Raw genomic sequence first — 24,662 nt, 5'->3', positions numbered from 1 at the left:
TGGAAACAGAGCCATTCCAGACTTCTACCTACAAAGCAGACACAGCCTAGAGCATTCCACATCTATCCTTGTGACTAGAAGGAATATCTAGAGACCAAACCAAACTCACTCTTCACTAGGCATATCTAGTCTTTGTTGCCCTGCAGTAGGGCACGAGGAACAAAGATGAAAATAAACATAGGTAGAAAGTGGTTTCCTGTGAAACACAAGAACATGGCATAGTTGAGATCTGCAGCCTGAGAGACCTTTTAAAGAGTTTTGGGCTCTTAGAATTACTGTGCTTGGTCAAGGTCACTCAGACCCACACACAGTCTGATTTACAATCCTCTTCCCAGGGGTTTTTAAGTCATGGTTTACATTCCCAGCTATAATCTTTTATTTGCAAATCTTTTATTTGCAAAGTTTAATTCTTTATTTGTATTTTTTACCCTCATTTTTATTGCCACTGGTGTTATTTCAACATCATTTAAATTTTGATCCCTATCTTGCACCCTCCACTCTTCTGACTCTTTGCTTCCCATTTTCTCCATTCTATCTCTCCCCAATGCCTTTCCACTCCCACCCCTCCATGATAGAGTTACTCCTCCAAGTACAGCCCAGTCAGCACCTCCATCAGGATACTTGCCCTGTTTCTTGTGTCTGTATCACTTCATCACACCTGCAGGGAAACCTGGATCACTGCATTTATCACCGTAAACTATTGATATTTATCTGTCTCATGCCCTACATCATGCACTCATTCAGCACAAGAACTGTGTTGTTCACTCCTGCCTTCCAAGTGTTTACTTTAGAAAGTGCTGCATAAATGTTTGTTGAATGAATGAAATGGATGTCTGTCTGGTGGCCCCCAGCTGGAGGCAGCAGTTGAAGTCCTCTTCAGTTTTTTGGTATCTTTAGATTGAGTCTCTTGTTATAAGTGATATCAAATTTCATTTTTAGCATCACAGTGCTTTATTTACCCAAAGAACTACTACCAGTAACTCTTCTTAGCCCTTTGCTCTTTCTTCCCTCTCCCCTCACTTAGAGCACATTTTTTTTCTACAACAATCTCCCTGATACATTTAGACCTCTCTTACCTATCAAATCAGTGATTTTAAACCATGTGTAGGAAAGAAATGCTTGTAAGACCTGCAGGTAACTAGTGAAGTAAGATTGCCTTATCCTTACCATAAAGTCTACAGAAAATTGCTTTCCCACAGACTGAAGTGACCATCCCATTCTGTTTGTACAGAAATTTTTAATAGAAAAGGCTGAAGATCTGTGAATGGTAACCAACCATTATGCACAGATATTTTTCACTATGCATGGTAGTTGTTCTTCTTCCTTTCCTCATTTCCAATTAAAATAAAAATCTAAATTTAAAAAATGTGTTTCTCCTTAACAATATACATGCTTGATTTTATAGGAAAGACAAGTCTTTTTATCAGACAGGAGCTCAAATTTAAAAATAAAATCAAACAATTTATCTCTCCAAGTAGAGCTCCTGTAAACTGCAGAGCAGTATAAATTGGTTCTTGAAAAGGCAGTATTAAAGGAATGATCACTTTTTCCCAGTCAACAGCAGAGTAGTGATAAGGCCAGTCTTCCTCTCATTGGGATTGAACCCAGGCAGTCTGATTCCAAAGCTCCTGCTGCCCCCCGCCCCTGGGAAAACAAGAGCAGCCCAAATGATCAATGCAAAGAAACCCATAAGGACAGGCTGCTCTTTTCAGAAATTTAGCAATCCCAGGAAGAAAGAGAGATGGGGAAGTCATGTGAAAGAAAAGCAGGGCCAAGGAAAAGTATTTTCAGGGAAGGAGAATTTTGAGCCTGATTTCAGCTTAACAGGAAAGAGCTAAGGGAGGAGGAGTGATTAAGACAGGAGGCAAGAAGTAGGGGTGCGGTGGCAGGTGGCAGAAAAGCCCCTGCTGCCTTCCACCCCCCGCCAGATGGCTGTAATGCATGGAATCCAGAGAGGAATGGATGCACTTGACTGTGAAAGGTGATGAGACTGAAACAAGGAAGAGGAATGAGCAGAAAATGGGTGAAGATAAAAACAAATTTTTAGTCAGAGAGGAAGTAGGTTGAGAGTTCACCGAAGGATCTCTGTGAAGTAGGAAGTAACTTCTTCTGTTGAGAGAGAAGGAAGTAGAGGGCTGGGGTTTGCACAGTGGAAAAAGGGCTTAGAACACCTGATCTGAGGCACAAGGTATGAAGGTAAAAGAGATAAGTCATGAAGAACCTAGGGGTAGGACGGGAATAAAGACGCAGGCCTACTAGAGAATGGACTTGAGGATATGGGGAGGGGGAAGGGTAAGCTGGGACAAAGTGAGAGAGTGGCATGGACATATATACAGTACCAAACGTAAAATAGATAGTTAGTGGGAAGCAGTCGCATAGCACTGGGAGATCAGCTCGGTGCTTTGTGACCACCTAGAGGGGTGGGATAGGGAGGGTGGGAGGGAGGGAGACGCAAGAGGGAGGGGATATGGGGACATATGTATATGTATAACTGATTCACTTTGTTATATAGCAGAAACTAACACACCATTGTAAAGCAATTATACTCCAATAAAGATGTTTAAAAAAAAAAAGAAAAGAGGTAAGTCTTGCTGAAATTTACTCGAGACCGCAATTCAGGAGCAATCTTATGCTTTGGTGAGCAAGGGCTTGAGAAAAAGGGGTTTGGTGCTTTACACTTTATTTTTTTTTACATAATTACTGCTTGATATGAGGGAGTTTATTAAAGCTCTCTTGCTTCATTTCCCCTATAAAACAAGTTAATACTCTTTGCCCCCTTCCAAACCCCATAGGACTTTAATAAGCATTAATTATTATCTTCAGTGTCCCGAGTGCCTTGGGAAAGTCCTGTGTAAGGACTTTTTCATCATTTTTCATCATTTTTATTATTCCTGCAATTGCATTTCCTCACCCTCTGTTTAGATATGAGTTGAAATATAATCTTAACAACTTCCTTCACTCAATTCTGAAATGTGTTTGCTGAGCCTACCTGGAATCAGTCATGGAGGCATCAGATGCAAAAAAAGAACAAACTCCAAAATGTCACCCAGGTGCTTCTAAACCAAAAAGGAGAATTTTTCAAAGTTAAACCACAAACAGAATTTGCAGTCTTTTTAGAACAAATTGATCTCTCCAATATAGTGAACTCAAGGAGGAAAGGATTTCAAACTGACCCTTTCTTCAAAATACCAAGTGAAGAATAGAATGCAATAATGCATTCTATTCTTCTAGTTCGTTATTTAACATAATCTAGTTAATTATTAACATAATCCCAATTCCTTCCTTCCTTCATTTCATTATTCAACGAATCTATATTGATCCTCTATAGGTGCAGGCACTGAGTCCTGAGACCATGCTAGCACCCACCTAGCCACACACACCTTTCCCCTTTGGATAGTGGTTTTCCATTATCTAAAATGTTGTAGGACCTCTATTTTCATTTATTTTTTATTGAAGCCTAAGATAAATAAAACTGAAATTCTGTGCCGTCTCCACATTGGCTGAGTTGACTGTATTTATTGGTATTAAGGCATAGAAAGGATTGAGCAATATCTCTGGTATCAAAGATTTGCTGACCTCCATCCAAATAACTGTTATCAAGTGCTAATTAGCCCATGGGTATCATGGGCCATGAAATCACTTATATGAGATTATCAGAACCCCACTTAGAAGTTAAGGTTATTTTGCAGGTTCATTTCAGACAACATCAGCTACTTGTTATAGGAGATGGTTGCTATGGTGATGTAGGAACAATGAAAATTCTTTACATAAACTTTTGTCAAAGTTTGCTTCTTTGAACTTAACTTGAGACTGTACGTGATCGAACTGATTCTCATGATACAGGGCTGATTTTTGAAGTCAGCAACTTCTCCAGATTCTATAAGACAGACTTATCTTTTTTTCTTCTGCATTATCTGAGGACCCTAGAGAGGCTATAGGTGACAGGATGTAGGGATTGGAGTGGGGGAGGAAGAGGGAGTCCCAGAACAAAGAACAGAAGGAATTTCTCAATGCTAAAGTCATAGAGCTGTCAATTTCTAGTTGACAGGTTTAACATGGCCCTGCAATAGGTTTTGTGAAGCCGAGCTTGACTTGAACCCCCAAAATAATGTGGTGAGAGATCAAGATTCTTGTGGCCGTTCCACACCTAGGAATACCTGGAAGGTTGCATGTACAGCTGTGTATATGCTCACAATTTCTTCGACAATTCCTCACATTTGTATCATCTGAAACTACCAAAAACTCAGTGCCTTACATTTGAGTTTTTGTGCTGTTATACTTGGGTCTAATTCTACAACCACTTTAACTCTGTTGGAAATCAAGTTCAAATCTTTTCCCAAAATGCCTCACAAAATAAAATTATCACCAGTGTCCAGGAATTTTGCCCCAAGATAATGATAGGGAAGCAAAGGTGAGGGTACAGTGAGAGTTCAGGGAAGCAAATGTGAGAACCAATCCAAGAAACCCAGAGAGCAAAGTCAATTATAGTCAATACAGTTTACATATGGAGAGGGCAAGGATTTCCCAGTCCCAAATCATGGCCGACTATTTTCCTATGACAGTAGCGACAATATTTCCCATTGCACGTGCTTTCCTAGAACTTTGCCATTCTCCCATCAAGAGGTGAAGTCTGTCACAGACATAGAGAACAGACTTGTGGTTGCCAAGGGGGAGGTGAGGGTGGGGCAGGATTGGATTGGAAGTTTGGGGTTAGCAGACACAAACTATTATATATAGAATGCATAAACAACAAGGGCCTACTGTATAGCACAGGGAACTATATTCAGTATTCTGTAATAAACCATAATGGAAAAGAATATGAAAAAGAATGTATATATATACATATATATGTATAACTGAATCACTTTCTGTACAACAGAAATTTATACAACATTGTAAATCAACTATACTTCAGTAAAATAGGTTTAAAAATAAAGGAGGTGAGTCTATGTTCTGTTGCTTTGAGCCTGGGCAGGTCTTTGTGACTACAGTAACCAATGGAGTGTGTCAGAAAAGGTACTGTATGACTTCTGAGGCTAAGTCAAAAAATGTCATACACTTCCGCCTTATTCTCTCAGGATGCTCACAGAACCCAGACACCACATTCTGAAGAAGCCTGGGTAAGTCCACGTGGAAGAGGACTGAGTTGCTTGCCCACATCCTTACTCTCCTCCTATATTTTTATACGTTAAATTCCCATTCTATTCTAATGATCTAATGATCTTAGTCTTTTTGCTTTAATCATCACTGCTTTAGAAAATGTTTTAAAAGCTGTTAAGATGGGGGCTTCCCTGGTGACGTAGTGGTTAAGAATCTGCCTGCCAATGCAGGGGACACGGGTTCGAGCCCTGGTCCGGGAAGATCCCATATGCGGCAGTGCAACTAAGCCCGTGCACTGCAACTACTGAGCCTGCACTCTAGAGTCCTCGAGCCACAACTACTGAAGCCCACGCATCTAGAGCCCGTGTCCTGCAACAAGAGAAGCCACCACAACGAGAAGCCCACGCACTGCAGGAAGAGTAGCCCCTGCTTGCCGCAACTAGAGAAAACCCGCGTACAGCAATGAAGACCCAATGCAGCCAAAAATTAAACAAATGATTTATTAAAAAAAAAAAAACCTGTTAAGGCAAAGTACCACTCAAGCTTCCTCATCAAATTATATTAGCTAGTTTTAGCACTTCAATATGCAAATCAACCATTAAAATATTATAATTATATACATACATATATTTAAATACATAGTGTTAGCTTCCTAGGGCTGCTATAAACAAAGTTATGTCTTTTGGGAGGACACAAGTCAATCCATAACATATATATGTACACACACTCATATGCTTTCTCAGAAACTGCTCTGTATAAGGGCTGAGAATCTCAACTAACTTTTTTTTCTAAATGACAAAGCAATTTCCTCCCAACAATATTTTAATTAAATGATTCCCTTCCCTATAATTTGGGTTTTCTGCTTTACCACATATTAAGTCTTCAAATATTCTGTAATTTGGATTCAAACATTCCATTGTAATCTATTTTTCTGTCTACCATATTGCTTTATTTATAAGTAAAGAAAATAGGGGATATTTGGGGATAAGTACACACCTACGAAACCATCATCATCATCAAGGTTATAAGTGCATCCATCCCCTCACAAATTTCCCTCCCGCTGTCCCCCCTTGAGATCTTCTCTCTTAGCAGGTGTTAAGTATACAGTACAGTATTGTTGGCTATAGGCTCATGCTATAGAGTACATCTCCAGAACTCATTTAACTGACATAACTGAAATTATATCCTTTAACCATCATTTCCCCATTTCCTCTTCCCTCTAGACCCTGGCAACCATCATTCTGTCCTCCATTTCTATGAGTTTGACTATTATAGATTCTATACATAAGTGAAATCATACAGTGCATTTTTCTGTGTCTGGCTTATTTCACTTAGCAATGCTACTCAGGTCCATCCATGTTGTCACAAATGGCAAGATTTCCTTTTTTAAAAGGTTGAACAATATTGCATTGCATCTGTATATCACATTTTCTTTATCTAATCATCCATCAATGGACATTTAAGTTGTTTCCATATCTTGCCTATTGTAAATAATGCTGCAGTGAACATGGAAGTGCATCTATCTCTTCAAGATCCTGATTTCAATTCCTTTGGATAAATATCCAGAAATGGGATAGCTGGATCATATGGTAGGTCTTTTTTTAATTTTGTGAGAAACCTCCATACTGCTTTCCATCATAGCTGTACCAATCTACATTCCCACGAATGGTGTGCAAGGGTTCCCTTTCCTCCACATCCTTATCAACACTAGCTATCTTTGTTTTCTTAATAATAGTCATCCTAACAGGTAAGAGGTGATAGCTCACTGTGGATTTGATTTTAATTTCCTTGATAATTAGTAATATTAAGCACCTTTTCATGCATTTGGATATCTTCTTTGGAGAAATGTGTATTCAGATCCCTTGCTTGCTTTTTAATCAGGTTATTTGTTTGTTTGCTATTGAGTTGTATTCCTTATATATTTTAGATATTAACCCCTTACCAGATGTATGGTTTACAATTTTTTTTCCATTCCATAGGTTGCCTTTCCATTTTGTTAATTGTTTCCTTTGTTTGTTGTACAGAAACTTTTTAGTTTAATGTAATCCTATTTGTTTACTTTTGCTTTTGTTGCCTGTGGTTTTGGTGTCATATCTGAGACATCATTGCCAAGACCAATGTCAAGCAGCTTTTTCCCAGAGTTTTACAGTTTCAGGTCTTAAATTCAAGTCTTTAATCCATTTTGAGTTGATTTTTGTTTATGGTGTGAAGAATCCAATTTCATTCTTTTGCATGTAGGTATTTTGTTTTCTCAACATCATTTTTAAAGATATTGTTCTTTTCTCATTGTGCATTCTTGCTGCTTTTGTTGAAGATTAATTGAAAATATATGCATGGATTTATTTCTGGACTCTTTATTCTGTTTCATTGCTCTATATCTCTATTCTTATGCCAGTACCATACTATTTTGAGTACTATAGCTTTGTAATATACTTTGAAATTCAGAAGTGTGGTGCCTTCAGCTTTGGTCTTCTTGCTAAATATTACTTTGGCAGCTTGGGGTCTTTTGCAGTTCCAAATGAATTTTAGAATTATGTTTACTATTTCTGTAAAATATCCAAGACATCCTTTCTTAACCACCTGATGACACAGGATTTCTGGGTACCACTACAAAGTGCCTGTCACTTCACCATTCCTGTTAGTGCTAAAAAGGAAAGAAAATAATGGAAAGGAAAGGAAAGGAAGAAATTTGTATCCTATCAGTCGCCAAACAATTTTCCCCCTCTTTCAAAGTCAGTTTCTTTATCCCAGAAAAACACTATATGGACAACTAATGAGTTGTTTATTTGCTTTTCACGCTCTGCTACAACTGCTATGACCTGTGAAGGGATATATCTCTGCAACAGCCTGACTGCTTTGTTGCAAAAAGCTGAAGACCGCATATTCGCCTGCCTATAGACTAAGCCAGACAACTGATCATCCAGACAAGATATTTTTCTTTTTCATTTCTTTCTTTTGCCTTCCACTTCTCTTTTGTTCTTTTGATTCAGAGTTCTGTGATGCTTAATAAACAATACACTTCCTAGCAGCCATAAAGCAAGAAAAATTCAGTTAGGATTATAATCACAATTTCAATGATTTACACATGTTAGGAAATATTGCCATTGGGTTCTCAGAGTTATTTACTCTGGTGTTTTCTTCTATTTGGAAGTGCTAAAATATTAGCTCTATTCATTAAAACTGATTGTGTTTTAACATGTTTCTTCCCCCTCCCCTGACCCTGTCTGAATCCAATTTACAGCCTGCTAAAGGACTCGTAAGATTTTTATGGATTACTTCCTGGGGCCACATTAATCTGGCTCCTTGTTACTTTGCACTAATCTCACTTTGCCACAGTAAAGTAATGAGACTTGATCTCTCGGGAATTAATCCATAGAGACCTCTTAATGAGGCAAAGCCAGAACGGAGTGCATCTACTGTAGTTAATTCCCCCAAGCACAATGGAGAAGAAGGAAGAGGTCGTCCTGCCCTTATGGGCAGTGTAACTTGGGGCCCAAATCTGGGGAGAGAGCAGGGAGGGGAGCAAAGAAGATGCACAGTGAGACCAGCCAGAAGCTGGGTATAGCCAAGGCTCAGCACGTCCTTCCACCTTCAGGGGCCTAGAGCCAGGACCAGTGCCCATGCAAACCCGGTGGAGGCGAGGGAGAGAGGGCAAAGAAACAGGAAAGGAGCTAGATGGGTGGGGAGAGATTTCTTTGCTTTCACTGAGCATATGCTGACACACAGGACATGACTTCTCTCCTTCAGTCATCTCACACCCAAAGTCCACTTCTTATACCCCTTACAGGCACTTTTGTCTTCAGTGGAAACCTTAGTGATGAGAAGACTTAAGGCAAGATTCTGCCCCCATTTCCTCTTGTGGAGGAGGTCTGAGGTGTTAAGATTTCCTTTTCCAAGAAGTAAAAGCAACAAACTCTTGGAAAGCTTTGCAAGGAGTTAAAGCAAAAACTTAACATTTATTTGAGAAGAAGCAGTCCTCTCAAGTTGTAAACTGAGAATAAGAATAACTTGCAGTTATAATTTTTATGGTGAATTGATACAGAAAATAGAAAAAACATTTAAAGAGAATGTGGAGAGAATGCATGTCAAGCCCCTAGCACAGTGGCTTGATATGAAAAGGCATATATAAAGGGTAGCTATATTATTTACATTGCTATTATATTCTTCAAGCAGATTTTTGTCATTTAGCAACAACTGGCCACCGGAAACACATTTAGGAATAACTTACTTTTTAAAAAGCACATTCGGGCTTCCCTGGTGGTGCAGTGGTTGAGAGTCCGCCTGCTGATGCAGGGAACGCGGGTTCGAGCCCCGGTCTGGGAAGATCCCACATGCCGCAGAGCGGCTGGGCCTGTGAGCCATGGCCGCTGAGCCTGCGCGTCCGGAGCCTGTGCTCCGCAGCGGGAGAGGCCACAACAGTGAGAGGCCCGCATACCGCAAAAAAAAAAAAAAAAGCACATTCATATGTGTTATCATACTGAATTTTCATATCAATCAGGTAAGATGAGCAGGTAGTATTATCCTGTTTCACAGATAAGGAAACAGGCTATGGAGGTTAAGTAACCAATGGTAATTAGTAGCTCTGGGATGAAAACTAGGGCATGCTTCTCTTAGCCTTTTCCTATCTCCTCTCTTCCTAATTATCTTCCTACCAAATGTAAGAAGCCACAATTCGGGGAAGACCTGAATTTTTCCTGCTGTGTCAGAGACTGAAGGGGAAGTGGATGTAGTTTGTCTATTCAGGGTTGATCTATTAGCAAACTCCCTTGGCCAAAGCATACAGGTCACTACTCCAACTTACTTTATCAGTAAAAGAGCTGACACAATCCACTGATCTCCATCTATCTTGCTACCAGATCTAACTCTCCAACTGGAAAGATAAGAAAAGTGTGTTATATCCTGACACCTTGCTCTCCCCCTCAAAAAAAATAAATAAATAAACAACATATAAAGTATCAGTGAAAATAAGGCATCACTAAGGAACTGTTCTCTGTTACATAGATGAAGAAAATTACAAGTTGTCCAATCTTGACGTTAATATGAAGCCAACATACAAGCTGGGAAAATTGCATTACCCCAACTTTTCTCTTAGAATAAAATTTCATTTTGTAGAGACATTAGAAAGGGAAAATACAATTTCTGGACTTATGGAAGAGACAGTTAAATTGTGTGTTACAGATATGATCAAAATCTATCAGGAGTTCAAATCATTGTGTAACAAAAATTTAGTGACTGACCCTAATATGATAGTAAATTTAAAAGTCATTATAACGATGATAATTTCATATACAGCAAAATCAAGGGCACTTCTGAGTAATGGTAATTCAATGACTTGTTCTACATCAATAAATCCACTAACATCCCTCAGATAAGATTTAGGCCAGTGCTTAAATTGTGAAACTACAGTTAGTAAAGTTCCCAGTTGTCCTCAGTTCATCCATCAGTTCTTCCCAAAAGGCTTCAATAGCAGAGCATTCATTAATCACTCTCTAACATGTTGGATGCCTTATATGATATATTTTCATCTCCCTTTCATTTAGACTTAGTTGCCAAAATACTTTCAGAACCAAAATTAATTAAAAGAAATCAAGGTCAGTGATTAGGCATTGTTCCTGGCATTTGATCTTGAGTGGTAAATTGATGGGAAGAAAAACCAATAACTGATGTATTTTTTCTACCCGTAAGTATTTCAAACTAAAACAAAAACCTCTCTAAAAAGACTTCAAGGCATAAAAGTCCTTCATCTGAAAGGAGATCCCCACTTGCTAGACAGAGAGAGCACTGGAAATTAAGCATGAAAAACTGTCCCATAAATCTATCCAAACTACAGGAGGAACAAAAGTTTTCACTGTGGAGGCCTCTGGGACAGAGAAAAAGCAATAGAAAGTAGAGAATGGGTAGTGTCTACACAGGAAAGAAGAAATATAAACAATACACGTTTGGGGAAAATTCAGCCTCACTAGTAGTCAGAGAAATAAAAATCAAACCAAAATTTCCTTTTCAGATTTTTTTTAATGAACAATTGCCCAAATTCTGCCCACAGCAAATGATCCAGGCCTTTCTAATTAAGAATTAAACAGATTGAAGGTGGCGAGTAGAAGGATATACACTCACTCCCTCTTGTGAGAGCACTAAAATCACAACAAACTGCTGAAAAATCATTGACAGGAAGACACTGGAACTCACCAGAAATGATACCCCACATCCAAAGACAAAGGAGAAGCCACAGTGAGATGGTAGGAGGGGCGCAATCACAATAAAATCAAATCCCATAACCACTGGGTGGGTGACTCACAAACTGGAGAATACTTATACCACAGAAGTCCACCCACTGGAGTGAAGGTTCTAAGCCCCATGACAGGCTTCCCAACCTGGGGGTCTGGCAACGGGAGGAGGAATTCCTAGAGAATCAGACTTTGAAGGCTAGCAGGATTTGACTGCAGGACTTCAACAGGTCTGGAGGAAACGGGGCACTCTTGGAGGGCACACACAAAGTATGTGTGCATCAGGACCCAGGGAGAAGGAGCGGTGACCCCAGAGGAGACTGAACCAGACCTACCTGGTAGTGTTGGAGGATCTCCTGCAGAGGCGGGGGGTGGCTGTGGCTCACCGTGTGGACAAAAACAGTGGCTGCAGAGGTTCTGGGAAGTACTCCTTGGCGTGAGCCCTCCCAGAGTCCCACATTAGCCCCAGCAAAGGGCCTGTAGGCTCCAGTGCTGGGTCGCCTTAGGCCAAACAACCAACAGGGAGGGAAGTCAGCCCCACCCATCAGCACACAAGTGGATTAAAGTTTTACTGAGCTCCGCCCACCAGAGCAACACCCAGCTCTACCCACCACCAATCCCTTCCATCAGGAAGCTTGCACAAGCCTCTTAGATAGCCTCTTCCACCAGAGGGCAGCCAGCACAAGCAAGAAGAACTACAATCCTGCAGCCTGTGGAACGAAAACCGCATTCACAGAAAGATAGACAAAATGAAAAGGCAGAGGACTATGTACCAGATGAAGGAACAAGATAAAACCCCAGGAAAACAACTAAATGAAGTGGAGATAGGCAATCTTCCAGAAAAAGAATTCAGAATAATGATAGGGAAGATGATCCAGGACCTCGGAAAAAGAATGGAGGCAAAGGTTGAGAAGATGCAAGAAATGTTTAACAAAGACGTAGAAGAATTAAAGAACAAACACCTAGAAGAGTGAAAGAACAAACGAACAGAGATGAACAATACAATAACTGAAATGAAAAATACACTAGAAGGAATCAATAGCAGAAAGACTGAGGCAGAAGAATGGATAAGTGCCACAGAACAGAATGGATAACTGCCACAGAACAGAATAAAGAAAAAAGAATGAAAAGAAATGAAGACAGCCTAACAGACCTCTGGGACAACATCAAATGCACCAATAATCACATTATAGGGGTCCCAGAAGGAGAAGAGACAGAGAGAAAGGACCCGAGAAAATATTTGAAGAGCTTATAGTCAAAAACTTCCCTAACAAGGGAAAGGAAATGGCCACCTAAGTCCAGGGAGTGCAGAGAGTCCCAAGCAGGATAAACCCAAGGAGAAACACACCGAGACACATAGTAATCAAATTGACAAAAATTAAAGACAAAGAAAAATTATTAAAAGCAACAAGGGAAAAACAACAAATAACATACAAGGGAACTCCCATAAGGTTAACAGCTGATTTCTCAGCAGAAACTACAAGCCAGAAGGGAGTGGCATGATATATTTAAAGTGATGAAATGGAAGAACCTACAACCAAGATTACTCTACATGGCAAGGATCTCATTCAGATTTGATGGAGAAATCAAAAGCTTCACAGACAAGCAAAAACTAAGAGAATTCAGCACCACCAAACCAGCTCTACACAAATGCTAAAGGAACTTCTCTAAGTGCAAAACACAAGAGAAGAAAAGGACCTACTAAAACAATTAAGAAAATGGTATTAGGAACATACACATCAATAATTACCTTAAACGTGAATGGATTAAATGCTCCAACCAAAAGACACAGGCTAACAGAATGGATACAAAAACAAGACCCGTATATATGCTGTCTACAAGAGACCCATTTCAGACCTAGGGACACATACAGACTGAAAGTGAGGGGATGGAAAAAGATATTCCATGCAAATGGAAATCAAAAGAAAGCTGGAGTAGCAATACTCATATCAGATAAAATAGACTTTAAAATAAAGAATGTTACAAGAGACAAAGAGGGACACTACATAATGATCAAGGGATCAATCCAAGAAGAAGATTTAACAATTATAAATATATATGCACCCTAAAAAGGAGCACTTCGATTCATAAGGCAAATGCTAACAGCTATAAAAGAGGAAACTGACAGTAACACAATAATAGTGGGGGACTTTAACACCTCACTTACACCCATGGACAGATCATCCAGACAGAAAACTAATAAGGTAACACAAGCTTTAAATGACACAATAGACCAGATAGATTTAATTGATATTTATAGGACATTCCATCCAAAAACAGCAGATTACACTTTCTTCTCAAGTGCACATGAAACGTTCTCCTGGATCACATCTTGGGCCACAAATCAAGCCTTGGTAAACTTAAGAAAATTGAAAACATATCAAGCAACGTTTCCAACCACAACGCTATGAGATTAGAAATAAATTAAGGGAAAGAAAAAGTAAAAAACTCAAACATATGGAGGCTAAACAATATGTTACTAAATAACCAAGAGATCACTGAAGAAGTCAAAGAGGAAATCAAAAAATACCTAGAGACAATTGACAACAGAAACACGATGATTCAAAACCTATGGGATACAGTAAAAACAGTTTTAAGAGGAAGTTTATAGCAGTACAATCCTACCTCAAGAAACAAGAAAAATCTCAAATAAACAACCTAACCATACACCTAAAGGAACTAGAGAAAGAAGAACAAACAAAACCCAAAGTTAGTATAAGGAAAGAAATCATAAAGATCAGAGCAGAAGTAAATGAAATAGAAACAAAGAACACAATAGCAAAGGTCAATAAAACTAAAAGCTGGTTCTTTGAGAAGATAAACAAAATTGATAAATCTTTAGCCAGACTCATCAAGAAAAAGAGGGCGTGGACTCAAATCAACAAAATTACAAATGGAAAAGGAGAAGTTACAACAGACACCGCAGAAATACAAAGCATCCTAAGAGACTACTACAAGCAACTCTATGCCAATAAAATGCACAACCCAGAAGAAATGGACAAATTCTTAGAAAGGTATAAACTTCCAAGACTGAACCAGGAAGAAATAGAAAATATGAACAGACTAATCACAAGTAATGAAATTGAAAGTGTAATTAAAAATCTTCCAACAAACAAAAGTCCAGGACCAGATGGCTTTATGGGTCAATTTTATCAAACATTTAGAGAAGAGCCAACACCCATTCTTCTCAAAATCTTCCAAAAAATTACAGAGGAAGGAACACTCCCAAACTCATTCTACGAGGCCACCATCACCCTGAAACCATAAAAAAAAATCCCAAAGATACTGCAAAAAATGAAAATTATAGATCAATATCACTGATGAATATAGATGCAAAAATCCTCAATAAAATACTAGCAAACGGAATCCAATGGCACATTAAAAGTATCATACACTATGATCAAGTGGGATTTATCCCAGGGATGCAAGGACTCTTCAATATACACAAATCAATCAAGCTGTGATACACCATATTACAAACTGAAGAATAAAAGCCATATGATCATTTCAATAGATGCAGACAATTTTTCTAACAAAATTCAACACACATTTATGATAAAAACTCTCCAGAAAGTGGACATAGAGGGAACCTACCTCAATATAATAAAGGCCATATATGACAAACCCAAAGCAAACATCATTCCCAATGGTGAAAAACTGAAAGCATTTCCTCTATGATCAGGAAGGAGACAATGATATCCACACTGCCACTACTATTCAACATACTTTTGGAAGTCCTAGCCACAGAAATCAGAGAAGAAAAGGAAGTAAAAGGAATACAAATTGGAAAAGAAGTAAAACAGTCACTGTTTGCAGGTGACATGATACTATACATAGAGAATCCTAAAGATGCTACCAGAAAACTACTAGAGCTAATCAATGAATTTGGTAAAGTAGTAGGATACAAAATTAATGCACAGAAATCTCTGGCATTCCTATACACCAGCAACAAAAGATCAGAAAGAGAAATTAAGGAAACAATTCCACTCACCACTGCAACTAAAAGAATAAAATACCTAGGAATAAACCTACCTAAGGAGGTAAAAGACCTCTACTCAGAAAACTATAAGACACTGATGAAAGTAATCAAAGATGATACAGACAGATGGAGAGATATACCATGTTCTTGGATTGGTAGAATCAATACTGTGAAAATGACTACACTACCCAAAGCAGTCTACAAATTCAATGCAATCCCTATCAAATTACCAATGGCATTTTTTATAAAACTAGAACAAAAATTCTTAAAATTTGTATGGAGAGACAAAAGACCCCGAATAGCCAAAGCAATCTTGAGGGAAAAAAAACAGAACTGGAGGAATCAGACTCCCTGACTTCAGACTATACTAAAAGTTACAGTAATAAAGACAATATGGTACTGGCAGACAAACAGAAATATAGATCAATGGAACAGGATAGAAAGCCCAGAGATAAGCTCACACACCTATGGTTAACTAATCTATGACAAGGAAGCAAAGATATACAATGGAGAAAAGTGGTGCTGGGAAAACTGGACAACTACATGTAAAAGAATGAAATTAGAACACTCCCAAACACCATACACAAAAATAAACTGATAAAAGATTAAAGACCTAAATGTAAGACCAGACACTATAAAACTCTTAGAGGAAAACATAGGAAGAACACTCTTTGACATAAATCACAGCAAGAGCTTTTTTGACCCACCTCCTAGAGAAATGGAAATTAAAAAAAAACAACAAGAACAAATGTGACCTAACGAAATCTAAAAGGTTTTGCACAGCAAAGAAAACTGTAAACAAGATTAAAAGACAACCATCAAAGTGAGAGAAATATTTGCAAATGAATCAGTGGGCAAAGGATTAATCTCCAAAATATATAAATAGCTCATGCAGCTCAGTATTAAAAAAGCAAACAACGCAATCAAAAAATGGGTAGAAGACCTAAATAGACATTTCTCCAAAGAAGACATACAGATGGCCAAGAGGCACATGAAAAGCTGCTCCACATCACTAATTATTAGAGAAATGCAAATCAAAACTACAGTGAGGTATCACCTTACACCAGTTAGAATGGGTATCATCAGAAAATCTACAAACAACAGATGCTGGAGAGGATGTGGAGAAAAGGGAACCCTCTTGCACTGTTGGTGGGAATGTAAATTGATACAGCCACTATGGAGAACAGTATGGAGGTTTCTTAAACAGCTGAAAGTAGAATTACCATATGACCCAGCAATCCCACTACTGGGCATACCCCCAGATAAAACCATAATTCAAAAAGACACATGCACCCCAATGTTCATTGCAGCACTATTTACAATAGTCAGGTCATGGAAGCAACGTAAATGCCCATCAACAGACAAATGGATAAAGAAGACATGATACATATACACAATGGAATATTACTCAGCCATAAAAGGAATGAAGTTGGGGCTTTTGTAGAGACGTGGATGGGCCTAGAGACTGCCATACAGAGTGAAGTATGTCAGAAAGATAAAAACCAATACCGTACGTTAATGCATATATGTTGAATCTATAATAATGGTACAAATGAACCAGTTTGCAAGGCAGAAATAGAGACACAGACGTAGAGAACAAAGGTATGGACACCAAGGGGGGAAAGTGGGGGGGGGGGTCGGGTGAGATGAACTGGGAGATTGGGATTGACATGTATACACTAATATGTATAAAATAGATAACTAATAAGAACCTGCTGTATAAAAAAATAAAATTAAATAAATAAATAAAAAAGACAAAAAAAATTAAACAGCTTAAACAACTAAAAAATCAGATAAAATAGGAGAATCAACAGTTTTCAGAAACTGGACAACTGGCATTGTAGGATAGTCATGTCTGAGAGAAGTGAAACAAATAAGATAAGCCCTACAAGTGACCCATCTTAATACCTGGGGAGCACATACTGGCCACAGCATAGGGACTGGGCACCCAGACAGAGCTGAGCAGTCTCCCTGAGTTGAATAGATAGAGTTTGGGATTCAGAGAGCCCAAGGTGGAGAGAAATGGTATATTCTGGATACAGAGTACTAGGGAGGGGAGAGCTTCACTCAAAAAGCTCTGGACAGTGGCAGAGAGTGACCCTGGAGTCTTTGGCTAGCTACTGATTAGTACATACATGTGAGAAAACTATAAAGGCCAAAGAAAGAAAGGGAGCATTTAAAATAATCTTCAGGGAAAATACAGTGTGAGAAAGAGTTACTACTTTCACCAGCCAGAATAGAAAGAACTCCTAACACACATGGCATTAAATAGAGTCCTTAGAGAATATTTTCTCAGGAGTAGGGCCAAATTAACCCTAGACTAAAGGCTGCTCTAGGTTTCCCTTAACAAAACTGTCAACAAATAACTGTGTCCTAGAAAGAAGTCTCAAATTATTTAAAGGGATAAAAAAATCCAGCAGCTAACAATATAAAATTCACAAAATCTACTAATCAAAAAATTACTAGGCATGCAAAGAAACAGAAAAATATGACTCATAATGAGGAGGTATATCAATCAATATAAACAGACCCAGAAATGACAAATGATAGACTTAGTAAAAATCAAGGAGGCTAATCAACTATAATAAATGGACTCCTTATGTTTAAAAAAGTAGAGAAAATCTAAGTATGATCAGGATGGTGTGGAAAATATGAAAAGATACAAATGAAACTTATAGAAATAAAAATAGCAATATCTGAATTGAAAAATAACCCAGGTGGGATTAACAGCAGATTAGATATGGCAGAAGTAGAGGATATAAAATAGAGCCATAAAACTATACAACATGAAATAAAAGAGAAAAGATACTATGGGGGGAAGGAACAGGGAACTTTCCTTGAACAGGGAACTGTGATATAATATTAAGTGAAATAACATATGTATAATTGGAATCTCAGAAGGGGGAGGCAGTAAAAATATTTGAAGAAATAATGGCAGACTTTGATGGAAACTATAAATCCACAGACCCAAGCAACTGAGTGACTTCAAGCAAAAGAAACATAAAGAAAGCCACATCAAGGCAAATGATAATTAAATCTCTGAAAATTAATACCAAAGAGAAAATCACAGAAGCATAAAATTATATTGGGAGGAAGAAAATTAAAAATAACAGACTTCTCATCGGAAATAATACAATCCAGAAAACAGTGTACTTATATCTATAAAATATTGGGAAAAAACTGTCAACCTAGAACTCCATAATCAGTGAAACTATCTTTCAATATAAAAGTGAAATAAAGACTTGAAGGAAAAGAGAAAAAAATAAATATATCATCTGTCATGAGTCAATAGGTTAGAACATGAGACAAAGAATAGTCTGATGAAAGTGGGGGGAAAGGATGCTCACTTATATAAGTTGTCCAGGAAAAGACCCCCCCCCCCTGCCCAAAGAGGTGACATTTGAACAGAATCCTGAGGGAGGCAGTCATGAAAATGTCTTTGTGACAGAGAGAAAAGCAAGTGCAAAGGCCCTGGGGTAGAATTGTGCTTGCTGTGTTCAAGGAACAGCAAGGAGGCCAGTATGGTTTTATATCAGAGTGAATGGGAAGAGAAATAACAAAAGGTGAAGGTGCAAAACAGGTTGTACAAAGCGAAACCATTTAAGAAGCAGTTGCAGTTGTCCAGGAGAGAGATGATGGGCTTGGAGCAGACTGGTAGGTGTCATAGGTAGAATAACACCAAAATGTATCACATCCTAATCCCAGGAACCTGTGAATATGTCACCTTACATGGCAAAGTTATCTTTCCAGATGTTATTAAGTTAAAGACCTTGAGGTGGAAGATCATCCTGGATTAACTGGATGGGTCAATCTGATCATATAGAACCTTAAAAACAGAGATCCTTTCCCAGTTCTGGGCAGAGGGAGATGGGAACATGAAAGCATGGCCAGAGAGATGCAACATTGCCGGCTTTGAAGATGCAAGAAGGGGTTATGAGCCAAAGAATAAGCACTAGAAGCTGGAAAGGGCAAAGAAAAGGATTCTCCCCTAGAGCTTCCAGAAAGGAACATAGCCCAGCAAACACCGTGATTTTAGCCCACTGAGACTCATGTCAGACTTCTGACCTACAAATCTGTGAGAGAATAAATGTGTGCTCTCTTAAACCACTGAGTCTGTGGTAATTTGTTACAGCAGCAATAAATAATGAACACAGTAGGAATGAAAGTAGAAATGTCACTGTGGCTGCAGTAGAGAGAACTGGCCAGGGAACAGAGAGGGCAAAACTGAAGGCAGGGAAGCAGTTACGATCAACTCTTTGTTTTGTGTCCAGGTTTCAGCTCTTGCATTTAGCCCTTAGTTAAAAAGAGGTATATTAATGTGCCTCTACTAATGCCAAACATAAAAAGAGAAATTTTCACCATCCTTATCCATTTGGAAGAACAAAATATGCTTATCAAAACAAAAATTTAGTATATATATATACAATGGAATATTACTCAGCCATAAGAAAGAATGAAATAATGCCATTTGCAGCAACGTGGATGGACCTAGAAAATATTATGCTTAGTGAAATGTTAGACAAAGACAAATATTGGATATTATCACTTATATGTGGAATCTAAAGAGTAATACAAATGAATATATATGCAAAACAGAAACAGAATTACAGATATAGAAAAAAAACTTGTGTTTACCAAAGGGGAGAAGGAAGGGGGAGGGGCAAATTAGGAGTATGGGATAAACAGATACAAACTACTATATATAAAATAGATAAACAACAAGGGTATACTATATAGTACAGAGAATTATAGCCATTATTTTGTAATAACCTATAATGGAGTATAATCTGCCAAACACTGAATCACTATGCTATATACTTGAAACTAACATAATATCGTAAATCAACTATAGTTGAATTACACAAATAAATAAAGTATTCATATTTTTTAAAAAGCATGGAATGGAAGGCTGAGCAGTGTAGTGAAATTCCAGCTAGAAAAGGGGCCATACAGGCTGATTAAAGAGAAAGTGATTATAGGAAGAATCACTATAGTTAATATCACATCAAAATCATCTTTAATAACACCAAATAAAAGTCACTAGAGATGATTTCTGCAAAGGTAGAAATTGCAAATCACTTCCCATTGAAGTACCCTCAGTGTTTCCTGCTGAGCCCTCTTCTATGGGTGGTGTGGGGTGAGGCATGTGAAGTAGACATGTATCCCCAGAGCAGGGCTGTCAGCTCCAGAAACCCTTCTGCTCAACTGGGAGGATTGTCAAGACTACCCCTCAAGTCCCAGCCTCCTACACCCATGTTTCCAGAGCCCTGAAGTCACTCTTAATAATCGGAGTGAGATCAGTCAATATCCTCCATGCCCACGTGGATGAAAGTCATGGCACAAGTCACTGAGCCCGACGTGTCTCTACAGATTTGCAGCATCTGGCCCACATCTGGGCGGCTCAGGAGAGCGTCGCTGAGCGCCAGAATGCTCTTCTTCTCGGAGCCGCCTTCTCCAGTCCATAAACTTCCAGTGTCTCCAGCTCTTGCTTCTCTTTGTGGAAACAGATTTCTTTTTCTGTGGCAGCAAGATGCTGAGGAGATTCAGAAAAAAATTCCTTTTCATTTTCAATTAGGACATCACCAGCACAGCAGAGGACATGGACTTCACGCCACCAACAATCCATCAGTGCTTCTTCTTAGACAAAGCAGGGTCACCGAGAACAATACCTGCTACCAATTTTTGAGCACTTACGGTGCTCCAAGCACTGCGTATGTACAGGATTTAATCCTCACAGCACCACGTTGAAGCAGGTACTATCATCTCCTCTTTAAAGATGAAGAAATTAAGACTGGAAGAATGATAATTTGCCAAAGTTCTCGCGGCTTATATATACCAGAGTGAGGATTCGAACCCATGTCTACCTGACTCCACTAGGCTGAAGCCTTCTGGTAGATAATGAAGAAAACTCCTGGACCCCTTGACACCTCTCTCACACACATTCAAACACTGAAATGTAAGGTTAAACCATGTATAGTCTGTAATGGAACTCAGGTGCCTTAAACAACAACTGCAGCCTCCAGCGGTCTCATCCAGAAAAGTATTCAGCATATATTTGCTACCTGAAGCTGGGGGTTACAATGAGAGCCAGATTATCTCGAAACAAAGGACTGAGATTTGACTGGAGACGTTCATTTGTAACTGCACTGGCACATTTGCACTTCCGTAAAGCTGACGGCTTCCTCTCATTTATCCACACCTGATGGGAGCCCAACCTTTTGGTCTGTGCAACCGATGAGTCTTCCCATTTGAGTCACTTTTAGTGCTGGAAATCCTTCCAGGTCACCATCAGGAATCTCAACCCTAATCCTACTGGCAGTACAGAACGGCAGATAAGAATGAATGATTTGGTGGAGAACAGACTTGGGTTCAAATCCCAGCTGGGTCACTGATTAGACATACCCCTGTGGGTAAGTCACAGCTTTCCACACCTCAGTTTTCCCATTTGTGAAATGAGGATAGCAAAACTTCACAGGGTTGTAACAAGATCAATGAGGTAATGTGCGTAAATCTCTTCACACAGTGGCACATAGTAAGCGGTCAACAAATGCTAATATTAGTGCTATTACCACATAGCTCAGGACACAAGTGGCAATTAAAGCCAAGGACAAACAACTCAGACCAGGGCAATGAGCCCTTCACCCCCTGTGAACCTCCAGAGAGATCTTAGCAGAAACCGAGCTGAAGCTGGGCAGCACAGAGAGGAAAGCTCACCGTCAGCACATCTGAAATGTTTCCAGACATTCCCCAGGTGGTGTACTCCAACTAGCCATGGCCTGTCACACTGGGCTCTTCTCCTGTCCTGTCCCCCGACTCCATTTCAGTGGTCCCTCCAGGGGGAGCAGACAGAGATGATCCATGAAGATGATTCACTGGGGTGAAAAAAGAAAATATTATGACTTCCATTTATATTTTTATGTTTTTTTAAACTTATATTTGATACTATGTATAAAATAGACAACTGAGGGGAACATACTGTATAGCACAGGGAACTCTACTTAATGCACTGTGGTTTCCTAAATAGGAGGGAAATCCAAAAGGGAGGGGATATATGTATATGTATGGCTGATTTATTTTGCTGTGCACTAGAAACTAATGCAATACTGTAAAGCAACTACACTCCAATAAAAATTAATTTTAAAAAATAGTTATAGGGCTTCCCTGGTGGTGCAGTGGTTGGGCGTCCACCTGCCGATGCAGGGGACGTGGGTTTGGGTTTGTGCCCCGGTCCAGGAGGATCCCACATGCCGCGGAGCGGCTGGGCCCATGAGCCATGGCCGCTGGGCCTGCGCGTCCGGAGCCTGTGCTCCGCGACGGGAGAGGCCACACCAGTGAGAGGCCCGCGTACCACACACACACACACAAAATTATATTCACATTTGTACTGAATCCAAAGATACACATATAAATATATTTGGGATACATGCTCATTGTTTTTAACTAATAGGGAGTGAAATCTGAAAAAAAAAATGTGAAGATGAGTGTTCTATCCAGTTCTTAAAGAGATACAAGGTTATAAGGTCAAGTGCCGGGCAGGCATCATTCAGTCCACAAGGGTCAGGTGGGTAAGCACCCCCTCAGCGCTATCAGCTGATCAGTCACTGGTCCTTCCTGATGTGTCACCTTTAGAAGTCAGCACAGAGCCCAAACCCAAATTATCGAGGCAGCTTGCACAGGGCTCTGGACTGGGAGTCAGAATATTTGGATTTGAAACCTGGCTCCGCTCTTAACCCGTGTGACATCACTGGCTAAGTCATTTAACTCTGAGAATCAGTTTCCTCCTCTCTTTCTAGAGGAATAATACATACCTCGAAGGGTTGCTGTGACCTCTGAGTGAGGTGATGTCTATCGAAGGGCTTCAGTGACAGTTGAATCTAATTCATTCATCTCCTGGCAGCTGAGCTGAGAATAGTGATGACTGATGGGCTAACACCAGTTGACGGTCTGCTCTGTGGAAAAGAAGGAGAACTGTTCTGTGTCGTGCCAGATGAGAAGATCAATACAGGGAAGAATTTTTGGAACAGAACTAAAAATCTGCACTGTCTTGCCAAATACTGGATTCCCTACCACAGACATACATGTTCAAGCTGAGGCCCTACGTCCAGAGATTTTGTAAAGCAGCCTCATTCTGAGTGAGAAGTTTGGTGTAGACAACTTTTACTAAAGTTTTATCACTCTAAGCCAAATAAGATGAGAATTCCTTAAAGAGTAACATGATCGCTAGCGATATTAGGCCCTCTGACAGGTCAAGGGGAAAATGATGGGTATTTGGGCTCGGGGGTAGCTTTTGATATACTTGAAACCATACATCTCCTAATCCATCCACACTAGACCTACCTCCCAACAGTCCTTCAAATCCCTGTCATATGAAATAAGTTGTTCAACAATTCACTTAGCCTGGTGTCCAAAACCATTTGATTTATCCCTACGTACAGACGTGTTGTTCTGGAAAGATGCTCAAGAGGAATAAATCACATCAGTGTCAAAACTTTAAACAACTCATTCACAAATATTTTATCTCCAGCCCAGACCTTGTCTTTGAGGGCCAGACCCATACGGTCAACCTATACCTTACCATCTAACTTCAATATTTCCTAAAATAAACTCATCATGTTGCCTTTACCCCCACCTTCTAGCTTTTCTTGTCTTGATGAATGATACCACCATCCATCCATTTGTCCCACTCAGAAGCCTAGGGTCATCCTTGCCCCCGCTTACTCCCTCCCTCCCCATATCTTATAATTTTTACATTCTAAATACCTCTTGAATGCATCTACTCCTTTCCCCTCTCTTCCACCACTCACTACTTTAGACCAAGCTTCTGTTACCTGTTGCCTGGACTACTGCAGTAGCCCCCCGTGATCTTCCTCATCCAGTCTTACCCTCCTCCCATTGCTCACTACGTGGGCTTCCCAATACTCCTAAATCAAAGCTCAAAATGAGCCACAGTGTGCTGTGACGTCTGGCTCTGACTCGGAGCTCAGCCCATCTCCTTCCTGCTCTCCCTCCCTCTTCACTTCAGCCACGTTGATCCTCTTTCTGGTTCTCATACTCTCATGTTGCCATCCATCGCAGGGTCTTTTCTCAACCTTCCCTCTGCCAGGAAGACCCTTCCCTTATATGCCTCCTTAGGTCCTACTCATCCTTCTTAAGGGTCGCTTAAGAAGCATCATCATTTCTTCAAGGAAACCTTCTGTTACATCTTGGACCATCTCAAACGTGCCTATTTTAGGCTCTTAGGGCAATAATTAGCACTTGTCACAGAAGAAGATGTATATTGGTGTGTGATTATTCTTATTTCTGTACATTTCCCCCAGTAAACTATAAAATACATGAGGACAAGAACAGTGACATCTTTG

At 39.5% G+C, this 24,662-nt stretch overlaps 1 protein-coding gene across 9 annotated transcripts in view; it reads right to left on the bottom strand.

Annotated features, from left to right (window-relative positions):
- Positions 1-24,662, bottom strand: part of TRPS1 (transcriptional repressor GATA binding 1) — a 1,050,606-nt gene that overhangs the window by 932,427 nt on the left and 93,517 nt on the right. For 8 of the 9 annotated variants that reach the window (XM_079901878.1, XM_079901880.1, XM_079901893.1 and 5 more), the window contains 2 exons: positions 23,112-23,252; positions 22,018-22,175 (listed from right to left, as the gene is read on the bottom strand). The gene's annotated coding sequence lies outside the window, so the exon portion shown is untranslated. Of the gene's footprint in view, positions 1-9,328; positions 9,382-22,017; positions 22,176-23,111; positions 23,253-24,662 lie in introns of those variants that run through there. The other variant, XM_079901882.1, reaches the window with a different exon arrangement.

The sequence above is a fragment of the Stenella coeruleoalba genome (genome assembly GCF_951394435.1).
Source record: "Stenella coeruleoalba genome assembly, chromosome: 17".
Classification (NCBI taxonomy): domain Eukaryota; kingdom Metazoa; phylum Chordata; class Mammalia; order Artiodactyla; family Delphinidae; genus Stenella; species Stenella coeruleoalba.
The sequence above is the reverse complement of the archived record's forward strand: the minus strand, read 5'-3'. Positions and strand labels throughout refer to the sequence as shown.